Consider the following 16,193-nt stretch of genomic DNA (forward strand, 5'->3'; position numbering starts at 1 on the left):
TGGTAAGTCAAACCTTTAACTATCATACCCCCCACCCTACCTGCATGCTATCACAGACCCCGACCCTCGCCCCCTCCCCTATCACTCCAACTCCTCACAAGTGTACTAATAACACAAACCACATATCCCAACACCAAGCCCTGCATGACACAACAAAGCATGGACACCCATCACTAAAGCATGCCCACTGCACATACCCATAACACCCCCCTCAACCATCATCACACAAGCCCCCACACAGGAATGCTAGCATTGGGGTACACGGTCACCCTCCCATTGCACACCATGACAAACACAGATGCAATAATCATGCTTTTACACCCCTGCAGGACCACTATCCAACGTCACCAGACAGGAGGGTCCAGACATCTCCACCCCACCAACAGAAGAGGCCCACAGTGATGACAGCAGCTCTGTCCAACTGGATCCAGATGACCAGCCCGGACCATCGTGGGCCTCAGGACAGTCTGTTCCCCTCACACATGCACAGGCCACCACAGACCTTCCACTCTCTGGTAACACCAGCACAGCACCCACCCAGCGGGCCCATACCGCCGTCCCCAGGACACGTCAATCAGCTGTGTGTCCACCACTACAGGGAACCCAGGATAATCCACCACCCCAACAACAACAGGGACCTGGGGGCAGTGGCAGTGGGCACCTGGTCCAGGGGACAGAGGCACAGGAACACAGGGAAACTGGGAGGGCTGCCGTGCGTCAGGGGGCGGACAGGCCAAGGGAACCCACTCTCCACGAGGCCCTCTCCTCCATCATGGGAGCATACCACCACTCCCAGGAGACAATGGCAACGGTCCTGGCCAAGTTTCAGGAGACCCAGCGCATGCAGGAGGAACAGTATGTGGGGTTCAGGGAGGAACTCAGAACCATCAGCTCTGCCCTGGGCACCATCGTAGGCGTGCTGAAGGAAATACTTAACACCAGGAGGGACACTGTGGCACTCCAAGGGGCCCCTGACACTAGCATGGACGATGAACTGCCCACCACCTCCGCCGGTGCTAGTGGACAGGAGGCACCGCCACAGGACCCCCACACCAGCACCCCCGCCTGCAGACAGGGAACCATCCCGCAAGCGGTCCCTGAGATCCAGGAACAAGACAGAGCATGATGCCAAGACCCCCGCCAAGAAATGAGACCACCCTGATTGTCAAACCACTGTCCCACTTTGTAACCCTGTCTATATTGGAACTGCCCCAGCTCCACTTCCTATGCCCATATGGGCAATGCACCTGTGAGACTAATAGACTGGACTCTGCCATGGACATTCCTCCACCATCACCCCTCACCATTTTACAACCCCCTCCAATATTGAGCACTTCAATAAACACCCTTGAAGCACAAAACAATCTGGAGTCAGTCAAAATGCTTTTTCAAATGTAATGTCAACATACCTATGTCAAACATCTCAAGTCCATGAGGAATTTAAGCAGATGACACACGTTGGAAACCACACCTGTGAAACCGTAAAGGAAATTTACAACTGAGTGACCATATACTGGTTGAAATCGACAGACAGGATAGAGGTGGAAGTGTTAAAGTACTTGTAGTAGGCAGGAATGTTTTCTCACCTGTGTGTCACTGGAAATATTGCTGGATGACTGAGTCCCTGTTGTCAATGTCTTCTTCCTCTGCTTCCTCCTCATCACTGTCCACAGGCTCCACAACTGCCACAACACCGCCATCTGGACCATCCTCCTGCAGAAAAAGGCACCTGTCGTCGCAAAGCCAAGTTGTGAAGCATACAGCAGGCCACGATGATCTGGCACACTTTCTTTGGTGAGTAGAATAGGGAACCACCTGTCATATGGAGGCCCCTGAACCTGGCCTTCAGGAGGCTGAAAGTGCGTTCGATCACCCTCCTAGTCCGCCCATTTGCCTCATTGTAGCGTTCCTCTGCCCTGGTCCTGGGATTCCTCACTGGGGTCAGTAGCCTTGACAGGTTGGGGTAACCAGAGTCCCCTAATAGCCACACCCGGTGCCTCTGGAGCTGACCCATTACATAAGGGATGCTGCTATTCCGCAGGATGTAGGCGTCATGCACAGAGCCAGGGAAAATAGCACTTACCTGGGAGATGTACTGGTCTGCCAAACCTGCCATCTGTACATTCATGGAATGATAACTCTTCCCGTTCCTGTACACCTGTTCACTCCTGTGGGGGGGGACCAGAGCTACATGGGTCCCATCAATGGCACCTATGATGTTGGGGATATGTCCAACGGCATAGAAGTCACCTTTCACTGTAGGCAAGTCCTCCACCTGAGGGAAAACGATATAGCTCCGCATGTCTTTCAGAAGGGCAGACAACACTCTGGACAACACGTTGGAAAACATAGGCTGGGACATCCCTGATGCCATAACCACTGACCCACTTGCCAGGAAATGGAGCACTGATAGCACCTGCACTTGAGGGGGATTCCTGTGGGATGGCGGATTGCTGACATCAGGTCAGGCTCCAACTGGGTACTCAGTTCCTGGATTGTGGCACGGTCAAAACTGTAGGTGATGATCAAACTTCATTCCTCCATTGTCGACAGGTCCACCAGCGGTCGGTACACCGGAGGATTCCGCCATCTCCTCACATGTCACAGAGGACGGTGCCTATGAAGGACAACAGCGACCACAGTGTCAAACAACTCAGAGGTATGTACCCACAGTCTACACAGAACACCATTCATACACAAAAAGTGGCCTGTATTTGTGTTGTGAGACAAGGCCTAGGTATGTGTGACGCAGTTGGTAATTAGGCCATGTGGGCCCATGAAATGGCGGTTGCCTGACCTCTAAACTGGGACAATGGGATGTGAGGTAACTGCGCTGGTGTTGTACACCGTCGCAATAGGCGGTCGAAGACCGCGTCACAATGCTGCACTGGTTAACATTGGACCCTATGGGTCCCAGGAGCCAATGACGATGTACGCTGGCGGTGATGGTACGCAACGCTGCAGACGTGACCGCCACGGACGTGACCGCCATTTTCTATCTGTTCAATCACTCAATACCTGATCTTCGACAGGAGAGGCCCTACACTGCAAGTACTGCTGTGACCTCGGTCTGGAAGAGACAATGGCTCGTGCGTCTGGGGAAAGGGCCCCTGCCTTCACTGCAGACTAGTTGGAGAAGCTCGTCAACGGGGTTCTCCCCCTGTACAAGCTACTCTACAGTCCTCCAGACCAACAGGTAAGTACACAGGGAGCATGTTGTATGGGCTATGCCTGTGTGGAGAGGGTTGGTTGTAAGAAGGAAGGGGGCACAGTTCTGCGTGCATGAAGGACTGTGAATGCATGTGCCACATGGCAAGGGTAGGGATGTGGGCCACTCACTTTAATGGTGCAGTTGGTAATGACTTCTCTTCTTCCCCTGTACATGTCATGTAGGTCAGCGCCCACCAGAAGAAGGATATTTGGCGTGCCATTGCCAAGGACGTCCGGACCCTGGGGGTCCACCAGAGACGGAGCACCCACGGCTGGAAAAGATGGGAGGACATTTGCCTCTGGAGCAAGAAGACGGCAGGGGCTCAGCTGAGGATGGCCTCCCAACGTGGGAGGGGTGCCCGTCGAACCATGACCCCACTGACGTTCCGGATCCTGGCAGTGGCCTACCCTGAGTTGGATGGGTGCTTGAGGGCATCACAGCAGACACAAGGGGGTGAGTACACTATCATTCAGGGGACTTTGGCGCAGTGAAGGTGTCTGGGTGTGGGAGGAGGGCTGTGGGTTTCCCTAGGCCAGGGCAAGTTCCGTAGGCTAGGCCCCTCGTTAATGCAGGCAATGTGGCACCCCACCCCCCCTCTGTAGAGTGCCAAGTACAGGTATTCATGCCCCTGTGTCATCTATGTGTGCAGATGTCTTCCATAGCCATGTAGGCCATTTCCCAGGAATTGCATCTGTAGAGCCCAACAGCGAGACGTAGTGCAGGGGGCTGCTGTGTCTGTATTGTCCGCCAACAGTAGCGGTAAGCCATGCACTCAAACTGTCTTTCTTCTGTCGTCGTCCCCCGTTTTGTGGTCTCCCTGTTCTTGTGTGCATTAGCATCATCAGGCGGAGGTACAGTGGCACCGGAGCATGAGGGAGCTGCATTCCACATGGCCATGGAGGGCCACACCACGGACTCAGAATACACCAGTGGGACGGAGGGCAAGGGGTGCACCACGGCGGTCACAGGATCTGCAACCAGCGACACAGACTCATCCTCCGATGGGAGCTCCCTTGTGGTGGCGGCAACATCTGTGCCCCCCACTTCTACAGGTACAGCCGCCACCCCCCTTACCAGCACCGCCCTCCCAGCAGCCCCTCAGCCTTCGCCCCGTGCCCGCTCACCCAGGAGGGTGGGCATCACCTTTGCACCAGGCACCTCAGCCCCTGCCCCTGTCACCTCTGCTGCCCTCAGTGAGGAGGCCATTGACCTCCTCAGGTCACTCACTGTTGGGCAGTCTACCATTTTGAATGCCATCCAGGGTGTAGAAAGGGAGTTGCAACAAACAAATGCATTCCTGGAGGGCATTCATTCTGGTCAGGCTGCCCTTCATCGAACCCTGCAAACTGTGTTCTCAGCACTGATGGCAGCCATTGTCCCTGTGTCTAGCCTCCCCCCTCCAACTTCCTCCACCCAGACCCAATCCCCTGTACCTATGCCTATCCCAAGCACACCATCAGACCAGCCTGCACACACCTCACCACACAAGGGAAGCTCAGGCAAACATAATCACCACACATTCCACAGGCACTCACGCAAGCATCACACACATACAGACACACCAACATCCACTGCCTACACTGTGTCCCCCTCCTCGTCGTCTCCCTCCTCCCTCCCAGTCTCGTCTACACTCACACCTGCATGCACTACCACTACAGCCACTACGTTCCGCACCTGCACACCCACCACCACATCCCGCTCACCTGCAGTCACCACCCCCACTACCATTTCCACGTCCCTGTGTCCTCTCCCAGTGTGTCTGTGACGCCCACCCCGAAGATAAACAAACGCAGGCACACTCCCACCCAACAGACATCCACCTCATGACAGCCTCCAGCCCATGCACCCAAATCCACAAAAGTTACACCTCCTACAACCACCACCTCTTCCTCCACTCCCAAACCCCCTCCAGCTACCCGTCCCAGTGTCTCCAAAAAACTTTTCCTGTCCACACTTAACCTATTTCCCCCCCGCCCAACTCATAGGTCCCGTACTAGCACCTCAGCCAAAAAATCTCCGGGACCAGTGCTGCCTGTTGTCACAGGTATGTGGAGTGCACCGGGCACCAGGCCAGCCAGTGTGGCACGGAGCCACAGCACAGCCAGTCCCCCCCGTGAATCACCAGAAGTTGGACAGTGGCCAGCAGGAGAGGGGGAAGACTCCAGCAAGCGAAGCCGCTCACAGGGGTCCCGGGGGGAGTGTTGACTCAGCTGTGAATCCTCCCAAGGTGGGGAAGGGGCAGAAGAAATCTCCAAAGTCTGGGAGGAGCAGCATGGCGGAGAAGACCGCCATCATCCCCGCTGCCAGGAGGCCACCGCCAGCCCCAGAGTCACTGCCCAGGAGGCCACCGCCAGCCCCATCATCACTGGCCAGGATGCCACCGCCAGCCCCATCGTCACTGGCCAGGAGGCCACCGCCAGCCCCATAGTCACTGGCCAGGAGGCCACCGCCAGCCCCATCGTCACTGGCCAGGAGGCCACCGTCAGCCCCAGAGTCACTGGCCAGGAGGCCACCACCAGCCCCATCGTCACTGGCCTGGAGGCCACCGCCAGCCCCAGAGTCACTGGCCAGGAGGCCACCGCCAGCCTCATCGTCACTGCCCAGGAGGCCACCGCCAGCCCCATCGTCACAGCCCAGGAGGCCACCGCCAGCCCCATCGTCACTGCCCAGGATTCCACCGCCAGCCTCATCGTCACTGCCCAGGATGCCACCACCAGCCTCATCGTCACTGCCCAGGAGGCCACCGCCAGCCTCATCGTCACTGCCCAGGAGGCCACCACCAGCCACAGCCCAGCTGGCCAGGAGGGCCCCACAAGCCACAGCCCAGCTGACCCATGAAGGACCGCCAGCCACAGCCCTGCTGGGCAATGAAGGACCGCCTTGACAAGGACCGCTGAACAGGGCAAAGCGCGCCATGGAAAGCACCGCTGAACAGGTCTGACACTGGCAACTCAAGCACCGCTGAATAGGACAAGGACCGCTGAACAGGCAAAGCCCACCATGGAAAGCACCGCTGAACAGGTCTGACACTGGCAACTCAAGCACCGCTGAACAGGCCACGGACCGCTGAACAGGGCAAAGACCGCCATGGAAAGCACAGCTGAACAGGTCTGACACTGGCAACTCAAGCACCGCTGAACAGGCCAAGGACCGCTGAACAGGGCAAAGCCCACCATGGAAAGCACCGCTGAACAGGTCTGACACTGGCAACTCAAGCACCGCTGAACAGGCCAAGGACCGCTGGACAGGGCAAAGACCGCCATGGAAAGCACCGCTAGCCCATTTGCGGCAGGGGCAGTGACGCAACTGGGACTGTCACGGGGTGTGTGCTGCACTCATGGGCACCAGTCCCCTTCAAGAACCAGTGGAGAACAGCATCCACTGTGTCTGTCCTTGGCAGGATGAAGCACTCTGGGCACCAGTCCTCCTCCAGAACCAGTTGAGAACAGCATCCACTCCGTCTGTCCTTGGCAGGATGAAGCAATCTGGGCACCAGTCCCCCTCCAGAACCAGTGGAGACCTGCATCCACTTGAGAGACTGTGGCTTTGCACTCCCCAGGATTGAACAGTGGGCAAACCACCCACTGTAGAGACTTGAGAGACTGTGGCTTTGCACTCCCCAGGATTGAACAGTGGGCAACCCACCCACTGTAGAGACTTGAGAGACTGTGGCTTTGCCCTCCCCAGGATTGAGGTGCCTGTTGTATTTCGATCTGATGCCCCTGCAGTGTTCTCTCCATTTGGATCGGGTATCTTGTGTGGGCCTCGCCCATGCATTTTGGGCCCAGTGGTCCACGGACTATGAAAGGTGCAATACCTGCACTACTAATAGTGGTGTATATTTTGTTTATTGTGTATATATATATATATATATATATATATATATATATATATATATATATATGTATATATTTGCTTACTGTATTTTGATATATTACAATGGTTCCACTCATTTCCTTTTGTCTTTGCATTCTTCCGGGGGGGCTGGGGGTGTTAATGTAATGTATAGATATGCATTGGTGTGTGTGTTGTAGTGGGTGAGGGTCGGGTGGGGGTTGGGATGTTGGTTGTGTGTGTCCCTGTGTTTTTGCCTCCCCCCACCCCTATGTTGTAGGTGTAGTACTCACCGTGGTCTTCGCCGCCGGCGTTGATGATCCTCGTAGAGGAGCAGGAAGACTAGCGCTGGCAGAATATGGAGTTCCGGCTCCATGGTGCCCTCCTTCCTCGTGGAGTGTGTAGAGGTGAGCGTTTTACCTTTGAAATGGCTGTTTCCGCCGTGTTTTTATCCGCGGTGAATCTGCCCCGGAAAAGGTGGCGGATTGGTAGGTTGTGATACTGTGGGCGGTACATTGTCTTCCGCCTGTCTGTTGGCGGTGACCGCCGCGCTGTTTGTTTATACCGCCATGGCGGTCGGAGTGTTAAAGTGGCTGTCTTTGTTGGCGGTTTCCGCCACGGTCATAATTCCAATTTTTTTATCGCCGGCCTGTTGGCGGTCTTACCGCCGCTTTAACACCGTCCACCAGGGTTTTAATGACCACCTAAGTGTTACCAAAAATAAAGGTATTTATTTGGGTGACACAGTACCAAAAATATCTTAGAGACAATACTCCTTCTGGAGGTAAGTAGTATACACAATATATACACTAGACACCAAAATTAGACAAGTTAATAGTCTTAGAACAATGTAAGCAATAGGAAATGCTATACAATGCAATGGGAGAAAATAGGTCTGGGGCAACACAAACCATATACTAAGAAAGTGGAATGTGAATCACTAATTCCCCTGCTAGACAAGTGTAGTGTGTGCAGAATTGCTGGGAGAGTAAGAATACAGTAAAGGTAAGTAAATTACCCCACCCCAGAGCCCAGAAAAGCAGGAGTAAAGTACTGCAAGTTTCCTTAGGATACATTACACCTTGTTTTGGGGATTTTGCAGCAGCCAACCAAGTCTGCAAAGAAAAACTACTGGATTATTGGACCTGAAGACCTGCAAATGAAGGGGACCAAGTCCAGAAGTCGAAAGAAGTTCCAGGAAGAACAGGAGCCCCTGCCAACCCAGAAGAGTGTGCAAAAGAAGAGCCCCAGGTTAATCGAAGACTGCAGGAATGCACCCTAGGAAGATGCCAGAGGATTCCTGCATTATGCAAAAGATGTCCCACGGCGTAAAGATCGTTGCAGATGAGATTTCATGTTAGAAGTAGACAACAAGCCTTGGCTATGAGAAAACTATATTTAATGTCAAAATGGTGCTGGATGGACCCAGGAGGGACCTGGAGACCTCAACTCTGTGTGAGGAGGAAGAGGAGGCTCTCAGCACTTTAGAGCCAGCACCCCCGGGAGTCACAGAATCCGGGATAAAAGGAGATGCAAGATGTGTTTGATGCAGCAAAACAAAAGAAGGTCCCACGCCGCCGGAGAACAACTCAGCGAGTTGAGCATCACAGGATGGAGTGCTGGGGATCTGGTCTAGGCTGTGCACGAAGGAATTTTGCAAGAGTGCACAGAGGCCTCAGGAGGCAAAGAAGACGCAGTACACAGGGGTACTGTTGCTCTTGGGGATGGCAAGGTATTACCTCCTCCAATCTGCGTCAGCGGGACCTCAGGACAGTCTATGTCGATGATGTCCACCCTCTGTGTCTTTAATAGCGCGCTTGTCACTGTGAGAGGAGTCCCAGGGTACTGGTCGTTGTCTTGGAAGGTGCCTGCTTGGAGCAAGGGAGAGACTCTGTCACTCCACATGAGATTTCTTTGGTCCTTCTGGTGCAGGATGAAGACAGGGAGTCTCCAGAGCGTGTACACCATGGAAACTGTTGCATTTGCTGACTTGGAGCTGAGGTTGCTGAAGAAAAGTGTCTCTAGTAGGCTCTTTGTTGCAGTTAGAGCATTTCTTGGAGCAGGCTGCAGTTGATCCAAGATCAGAAAAGTATGAAGCTGTTGCAGAGGATTCCTGTAGGAAATTTGCAAGAAGAATCTGAAGAGAATCCACAGGAGAGACCCTAAATAGCCCTGAGAGGGAGATTGGCTACCTTATCAGGTATGGACTTATCAGGAGGGGTCTCTGACGTCACCTGCTGGCACTGGCTACTCTCAGCCCTCCAGAGTGCCCCCACACCTTGCAAAGCAAGATGGCTGAAGGCTGGGACACACTGGAGGAGCTCTGGGCACCACCCCTGGGGTGGTGATGGACAGGGGAGTGATCACTCCCCTTTCCTTCATCCAGTTTTGCACCAGAGCAGGGGAGAAGGGGTCCCTGAACTGGTGTAGACTGGTTTATGCAAGGAGGGCCCCATCTGTGCCCTTCAAAGCATTTCCAGAGGCTGGGGGAGGCTACCCCTCCCAAGCCTGTAACACCTATTTCCAAAGGGAGAGGGTGTAACACCCTGCTCTCAGAGGAAATGCTTTGTTATGCCTTCCTGGGACTGGGCTACCCAAACCCCAGGAGGGCAGAACCCTGTCTGTGAGGTGGCAGCTGTAGCTGCAGTGCAAGCCTCAGAGAGCTGATTTGGCAGTACTGGGGGTCCATGGTGGAGTCCCGAGGAAGCATGGAATTGACCCCCCAATACCAGATTTGGAATGGGGGACAATTCCATGATCTTAGACATGTTATATGGCCATATTTGGAGTTACCCTTGTGAAGCTACATTTTGTGGTTCTAAAAATTCTGGACCCATGTAATTTACTTTGCCACAGCAGTACGATTTTAGTATCAAAAGACCGATAATGACTAGTACACTAAGCATGAGCATTTTCGCTCAATTCCAGCAGCGTTTTCACCTCGAAATCGCCATTTTCGTCCTGCACTTGTGGCTCCCATTCTATACACGGCAGCCATTTTTAAAAGTTGCCCTCACATAGGCTTATAATACAGTCAGATTTGATTCCAAGGACACGTACACCTTGATTGACTTTTCTCTGACCTGGGCAAGCTGGAACCATTGCCTCAGGCCAAACCTGTTTGGTCAGTCCCTCTCCCAGTGGCCGAATCAGATAGCATCAAGGCACACCATGCCATAAAACCCTTATTATCGCTAACACACCCTGCCTAATCTTGCTCACACCTGCACCTGCTCTTTTCTTCTTCTTACTTTACGAGGGGGAGGTGCCCGTTTTTATTGGGGGTCCACACTTATCTGATGTAAAATACTAGGCCTTGCCGGGTAATTTATTATGGGTTGGATGACATGAAATATGAGGTTTCATCATGACACTGTTTTTTCCTTTGTAGTGAAAACATGTGAATGACCAACCAAAATGTCAAGAATGTTTGCCTGAAGCTTAAAAAACTGTATATAAGGAAACCTGATTTTGCATTGACAGACAGTCTCCTGAGAACATACAAACCGTGCTGTTGTACTTCTAGGACGCTTGTTACTTGGCTGCAGCCAATAAATTTGATCTTTGACTTCACCTAGAAGACTCTGAGTTTCTGTGGGCTGAATCAGGAAAGTACCCGAGGTTCTTGGGTGCACCCTGGCACCGCTGGGTTACCGGATCAGTACCGGTTCTGAAAAACCCAGTACCTCAATATGGGTATTGACCTATATGTAGTGCACGCTTGTATTGGCGTCCCCGCACTCACAAAGTCCGGGGAAATGGCCCTGAACTATGTGGGGCCACCTTTGCTAGTGCAAGTGTGCACTGACACTTAGTAACCTTGCACCTAACCTTCAGCAAGTGAAGGTTAGACATATAGGTGACTTATAAGTTACATAAGTGCAGTGCCAATAGCTGTGAAATAACGTGCGTTATTTCATACAGGCTGCAATGGCAGTCCTGTGTAAGGTTCTGTCTGAGCTCTGTGTGGGTGGCAAAAGAAATGCTGCAGCCCATATGGATCTCCTAGAACCCCAATGCCCTGGGTACCGAGGTACCATACACTAGGGACTTATAAGGGGGGTCCAGTATGCCAAATTAAGGCCCATATTTATATTTTTTTTACACACAACTGCGCCAACGCAGTTGTGCGTCAAAAAGTTTAACGCCGGCTAACGCCATTCCAAAGCGCCATGCGGGCGCCTTATTTATTGAATGACGTTAGGCGGCGCAGCTGACTGGTGTGCGTCAAAAAAAATGACTCACACCAGGCAGCGCCGGCGTAGGGGAAAATGGAGCTTGGGTGTCAAAAAATGGGGCAAGTCAGGTCTGAGGCAAAATTTTGGCCTCAACCCGATTTGCGCCATTTTTTTTTACGCCCAACCCCCATTGAAATGACTCCTGTCTTAGCAAAGACAGGAGTCATGCCCCCTTGCCCAATGGCCATGCCCAGGGGACTTATGTCCCCTGGGCATGGTCATTGGGCATAGTGGCATGTAGGGGGGCACAAATCAGGCCCCCCTATGCCACAAAAAAAATACAAAAAAATACTTACCTGAACTTACCTCTACTTCCCTGGGATGGGTCCTTCCATCCTTGGGTGTCCTCCAGGGGTGGGCAAGGGTGGCAGGGGGTTTCCCTGGGGGCATGGGAGGGCACCTCTGGGCTCCTTCTGAGCCCACAGGTCCCTTAACGCCTGCCCTGACCCAGGCGTTAAAAAACGGCACCCATCAGGCTGGGCGCCGTTTTTTAAGGCCTGCCCCCTCCTGTCCGTCAAAATGACGTCACAGTATAAATAAGGCGCACAGGCCTTAAAGTCATTTTTTGGAAGGGAACGCCTACCTTGCATATAATTAACGCAAGGCTGGTTCCCCCTTCTAAAAAATGACGCACATGGTGGAACTTTGACGCCCGCGGGGTCGGATGTCAAAGTAGAAATATGGGGAAGTGTTTGTGCCGAATGTGCGTCAAAAATGTTGACGCACATTCGGCGCAAAGAGAGTATAAATATGCCCCTAAATTGGTAAATGAAGTCACTGGCCTACAGTGACAAATTTAAAAGCAGAGAGAGCATAAGCACTGAGGTTCTGGTTAACAGAGCCTCAGTGTCACAGTTAGGCACTACACAGGCATACACATTCGGCTATAAATGATGAGCACTGGGGTCCTGACTTGCAGGATCCCAGTGAGACAGCCAAAAACACACTGGCATACATGAGAAAAATGGGGGTAACATGCCAAGGAAAGTGGTACTTTCCTACAATGTGGGAGAGGCAGGGGATAGGATAAATTACTATTAGACTATATGGGGGGGAAGTCAGATCTGTCACAAATTCTACCAATGGGGACACCGCAGTAATGGGCTTAGCGACATCATCTGATTTGAGACTGACCCCCAAAGAAGCAATCACACTGTCTAGTGCTTAGAACATGACACATACATAGAGTAATTTGATTCCCATGTTTAATCTATCACTACATACTTTATCCTTAAAATAAATTGATCTTCTAAGTTGGGGATAATCCCCTGTACCAAAGATACATACCAATTTTTGCAATTTACATGAGAATTTACTGAAATTCTTCAGGAGGATCAGGTTAAAATATTTCTTTTCAATTAGAGTACAGGGTTCCGATACCATTCCAGCCCCCTTTGACTTTTACATCTCCATCCTCAGTGCCACCAGAGGTTTTAGCCTTTGAGAGGCTAGTCCTTCAGGACACTAAAAATCCTTTGATTATGTACCTCATAATTTGACCTTGCAAGAGGGACATGCCCTTGTGACACTGAAAAAGAATCCGGATCTGATCATTAAATCAACAGATAAGGGTGGTGGTGTCGTTATCATGGATTGTGACAAGTACAGAACAGAGAGTTTACTGCAACTGTTCAATACAGACTGTTATATTCCATTTCCTTCAGCTCCTCTTTTGGGCATCAGGTCATGTATTAAAGAAGTTACAGATAGGTCATTAAGTTTAGGAATCATCTCTGTCAAAACATTGTTTCCTCAATAGTGCTCACCCTGGTACTCTAGTACTATATGTACTTCCCAAAATATACAAAGATTTGAACAACCCCCTCAATAGGCCAATAGCCTGGCAGTTTTTGTCTGTTCTGGAGCCATTAGGCAAATATATTGATGTGTTTCTAAACGCTATATTCAAGTTTAATCTTTGAAAATCCATAACGTTGCTTGCGTGTGTTAGATGTTAATCATTTTGGTTTTGTTTTAGTCAGAAAAATATTGGCTACCTTTCTTACCCGTGTTGAGCCCATTTGTGGTGTTCTCACTGTGTTACTCTGTGTGTTTGTAGAAATACTTTAGACATTGCCACTGAGATAAGCCTGACTGCTTGTGCCAAGCTACCAAGGGAGTGAGCAGGAGTTATCCTAGGTTTGTACCTCCTAAACCCTGATTAGAGTAAGGGTCCCTGGGTGGATAGAGTTCAAACTGACTGCTAACCAGAGACCGAATTTCTAACATTGGTGATCAGTGGTGAGGATAGGACTTGTATCTGGAGTTGAAATATAGTGATATGGTGTACACTACTGTTCAGTGCAGACCATTACGTGCCCTCATACTGTTTTTTAGTTCTTATGTTCTCTGGTGTCCTCCTGGATGTATTGTTGATACTTGGGGCTCTGGTTAGTTGTTATACCTGTGAGGCCTTGGCAGAATTGCAATCAACTTCTGTCACATAGAAATCTATTCAATGAGGGAGTTGAACGTTCTCCACAAGGAAAGGGGGCTGAATGTGAAGAGAAGGTCCCAAAAGTGGGTTCTTGAGACAGTCCTGTTTCAATATGAGATGAAATGCTTGGAAGGAACCAAACCAGATGACTCTGAGGAGGGGGACTCTGAGAGGGAAACAAAGCAAGAAGAATGACTTCTAGATTGTGATCAGAGGCTGAGAGAGCTGGTGTAGTAGGCTGGCCTGGCTTATAGTGGGTACCTGATGGTACATACACCTTGTGCCAGGTCCAGTTATCCCTTATTAGTAGATTAGTAGTGTTCTAGCAGCTTAGGCTGATAGAGGTAGCTATAGCAGAGCAGCTTAGGTTGAACTAGGAGATATGCAAAGCTCCTACTATCCCACTTATATCATATAGCACTATATCATAAGAATCACAATACTCAGAGTTACTAAAAATAAAGGTACTTTATTTTAGTGACAATGTGCCAAAAATATCTCGGAGGATATACTCACTTGGGAGGTAAGTAAGGTACACAAAATATACACACAAACCAAAATCAGGTAAGTAAACAGTTATAAAAGTAGTGCAAACACTGTAGAATACAATAGGATGAAATAGGCCCAGGGGCAACACAACCATATACTAAGAAAGTGGAATGCGAACCACTTACGGACCCAGGGTCTGGTGTAGTGTGTAGAGGGTCGCTTGAAGTGTTGGAAAACACAAAGGGTGTCCAAGATACCCCACCCCAAGACCCTGAAAAGTAGGAGTAAAGCTACCCTACTTCCCAAGAAACACACTAAAGTCGTGATAGGAGATTCTGCAAAGACCACAACTGATTACAAAGCACTGAAGACAGATTCTTGGACCTGAGGACCTGTAAAGGAAGGGGACCAAGTCCAAGTGTCACACAAGTTTCCAGGGGGGGCAGGAGCCCACCAAACCCCAGATGAAGGTGCAAAATGGCTGCCTCCGGGTGGAAGAAGCTGAAGATTCCGCAACAATGGATGATGCCAGGCACTTCTCCTTTGCACAGAAGATGTCCCACGGAATGCTGGAAGATGCAGAGTTGTTTCCTTGTAGAAAGACTGCAAACAAGCCTAGCTAGCTGCAAAGGTTGTGGTTCAAGAAAATGGGTGCTGCCTGGGCCCAGGAAAGACCAGGAGGTCACCCCTTCGAAGAGGAGACAGAGGGGGCGCTCAGCAACACAGAGAGCCCATGCAAAAGAAAGCAGCACCCACAGAAGTACTTGAACATGGGTTTATGAAAACTGAGCAAGGCGGTCGTCTCAACACTACAATGGAGGGTCCCACGAAGCCGGTGGTCAACTCAGTGAGTTGAGCAATGCAGGACGGAGTGCTGGGGACCTGGGCTGTAATGTGCACAAAGGATCCCTTGAAAAAATGCACAGAAGCCCTAGCAGCTGCAGTTCACGCAGTACAAAGGATTATTGTCTGGCGTGGGGAGGCAAGGACTTACCTCCACTAAATTTAGTCAGATGGACCACTGGACTGTCGGGGTCACATGGATCCAGCTCCTGTGTTCCAGGGACCACGCTTGTCACGATGAGAGGGGACCCAGAGGATCGGTGAAGCAGAAGTTTGGTGCCTACATTAGCGGGGGGAAGATTCCGTCAACCCATGGGAGATTTCTTCTTGGCTTCCAGTTCAGGGTGAAGGCAGACAGCCCTCAGAGCATGCACCACCAGGAAACAGTTGAGAAAGCCGGCAGCATTAGGTGCTACAATGTCGCTGGCAGTCTTCATGCTACTTTGTTGCAGTTTTGCAGTTGTCCTGGAGCAGTCAGCAGTCGATCCTTGGCAGAAGTCGAAGAGAGAGATGCAGAGGAACTCTGGTGAGCTCTTGCATTCGTTATCCGAAGAAAAGCCCACAGGAGAGTGTAGGAGACTGGCCTTGCTTATAGTGGGTACCTTGTGGTAGTTACACCTAGTGCCAGGTCCAGTTATTCCTTATTAGTAGATTAGAAGTGTTCTAGCAGCTTAGGCTGATAGAGGTAGCTATAGCAGAGCAGCTTAGGCTGAACTAGGAGACATGCAAAGCTCATACTATACCACTTATATCACTTAGCAATGTATCAAAAGAAAACACAATACTCAGTGTTACTAAAAATAAAGGTACTTTAATTGAGTGACAATATGCCAAAAGTAGCACAGAGGATAACCACCGTTAGGAGGTAAGTAATATATACAAAACATACACACAAACCAAAATCAGGTAAGTAAAACACTTAGAAAAGTAGTGCAAACACTGTAGAACACAATTGAATGCAATAGGAGAAAATAGGCCTGGGGCAGCATAAACCATATATTCCAAAAGTGGAATGCGAAGCACGAATGGACTCCAGGCCTAGTGTAATGTGTAGAGGGTCGCTGGGAGTATAAGAAAACACTAAGGGTGTCCAGGATACTCCACCCCAAGACCCTGAAAAGTAGGAGTAAAGTTACCCTAC

Source organism: Pleurodeles waltl, chromosome 6 (genome assembly GCF_031143425.1).
Source record: "Pleurodeles waltl isolate 20211129_DDA chromosome 6, aPleWal1.hap1.20221129, whole genome shotgun sequence".
Lineage (NCBI taxonomy): Eukaryota > Metazoa > Chordata > Amphibia > Caudata > Salamandridae > Pleurodeles > Pleurodeles waltl.